The sequence below is a fragment of the Lampetra fluviatilis genome, chromosome 4 (genome assembly GCF_964198595.1).
Source record: "Lampetra fluviatilis chromosome 4, kcLamFluv1.1, whole genome shotgun sequence".
NCBI lineage: Eukaryota > Metazoa > Chordata > Hyperoartia > Petromyzontiformes > Petromyzontidae > Lampetra > Lampetra fluviatilis.
The window spans coordinates 16,264,750-16,267,249 of NC_136278.1; positions in this window are offsets into that span (position 1 = coordinate 16,264,750).

A 2,500-nucleotide genomic window follows, 5' to 3' on the forward strand; every position below is an offset into this window, starting at 1 on the left:
GGAAGTTTCACGGCGTTCGTACGATATTTGGCGACGCAAAAATGAGCGATTTCCCAGCTCGATGGAATTCGGCGCGAGAGAAACGATGCCCCGTAACGCACATGAGAGCAATCCGGGCCAATTTCTCCCGTTTGATGGGGTCTATGTGTAAAAATTTTGACTTTTTTGAGTGCAGGTGCAAATCTGCTGAAAAAGCCTGTGGAAGTTTCACGGCGTTCGTACGATATTTGGCGACGCAAAAATGAGCGATTTCCCAGCTCGAGAGAATTCGGCGCGAGAGAAACGATGCCCCGTAACGCACATGAGAGCAATCCGGGCCAATTTCTCCCGTTTGATGGGGTCTATGTGTAAAAATTTTGACTTTTTTGAGTGCAGGTGCAAATCTGCTGGAAAAGCCTGTGGAAGTTTCACGGCGTTCGTACGATATTTGGCGACGCAAAAATGAGCGATTTCCCAGCTCGATGGAATTCGGAGCGAGAGAAACGATGCCCCGTAACGCACATGAGAGCAATCCCGGCCAATTTCTCCCGTTTGATGGGGTCTATGTGTACAAATTTTGACTTTTTTGAGTGCACGTGCCAATCTGCTGGAAAAGCCTGTGGAAGTTTCACGGCGTTCGTACGATATTTGGCGACGCAAAAATGAGCGATTTCCCAGCTCGATGGAATTCGGCGCGAGAGAAACGATGCCCCGTAACGCACATGAGAGCAATCCCGGCCAATTTCTCCCGTTTGATGGGGTCTATGTGTAAAAATTTTGACTTTTTTGAGTGCACGTGCAAATCTGCTGAAAAAGCCTGTGGAAGTTTCACGGCGTTCGTACGATATTTGGCGACGCAAAAATGAGCGATTTCCCAGCTCGATGGAATTCGGAGCGAGAGAAACGATGCCCCGTAACGCACATGAGAGCAATCCCGGCCAATTTCTCCCGTTTGATGGGGTCTATGTGTAAAAATTTTGACTTTTTTGAGTGCACGTGCAAATCTGCTGAAAAAGCCTGTGGAAGTTTCACGGCGTTCGTACGATATTTGGCGACGCAAAAATGAGCGATTTCCCAGCTCGAGAGAATTCGGCGCGAGAGAAACGATGCCCCGTAACGCACATGAGAGCAATCCGGGCCAATTTCTCCCGTTTGATGGGGTCTATGTGTAAAAATTTTGACTTTTTTGAGTGCACGTGCAAATCTGCTGGAAAAGCCTGTGGAAGTTTCACGGCGTTCGTACGATATTTGGCGACGCAAAAATGAGCGATTTCCCAGCTCGATGGAATTCGGCGCGACAGAAACGATGCCCCGTAACGCACATGAGAGCAATCCGGGCCAATTTCTCCCGTTTGATGGGGTCTATGTGTAAAAATTTTGACTTTTTTGAGTGCAGGTGCAAATCTGCTGAAAAAGCCTGTGGAAGTTTCACGGCGTTCGTACGATATTTGGCGACGCAAAAATGAGCGATTTCCCAGCTCGAGAGAATTCGGCGCGAGAGAAACGATGCCCCGTAACGCACATGAGAGCAATCCGGGCCAATTTCTCCCGTTTGATGGGGTCTATGTGTACAAATTTTGACTTTTTTGAGTGCACGTGCAAATCTGCTGAAAAAGCCTGTGGAAGTTTCACGGCGTTCGTACGATATTTGGCGACGCAAAAATGAGCGATTTCCCAGCTCGATGGAATTCGGCGCGACAGAAACGATGCCCCGTAACGCACATGAGAGCAATCCGGGCCAATTTCTCCCGTTTGATGGGGTCTATGTGTAAAAATTTTGACTTTTTTGAGTGCACGTGCAAATCTGCTGAAAAAGCCTGTGGAAGTTTCACGGCGTTCGTACGATATTTGGCGACGCAAAAATGAGCGATTTCCCAGCTCGAGAGAATTCGGCGCGAGAGAAACGATGCCCCGTAACGCACATGAGAGCAATCCGGGCCAATTTCTCCCGTTTGATGGGGTCTATGTGTAAAAATTTTGACTTTTTTGAGTGCAGGTGCAAATCTGCTGAAAAAGCCTGTGGAAGTTTCACGGCGTTCGTACGATATTTGGCGACGCAAAAATGAGCGATTTCCCAGCTCGATGGAATTCGGCGCGAGAGAAACGATGCCCCGTAACGCACATGAGAGCAATCCGGGCCAATTTCTCCCGTTTGATGGGGTCTATGTGTAAAAATTTTGACTTTTTTGAGTGCAGGTGCAAATCTGCTGAAAAAGCCTGTGGAAGTTTCACGGCGTTCGTACGATATTTGGCGACGCAAAAATGAGCGATTTCCCAGCTCGAGAGAATTCGGCGCGAGAGAAACGATGCCCCGTAACGCACATGAGAGCAATCCGGGCCAATTTCTCCCGTTTGATGGGGTCTATGTGTAAAAATTTTGACTTTTTTGAGTGCACGTGCAAATCTGCTGGAAAAGCCTGTGGAAGTTTCACGGCGTTCGTACGATATTTGGCGACGCAAAAATGAGCGATTTCCCAGCTCGATGGAATTCGGCGCGACAGAAACGATGCCCCGTAACGCA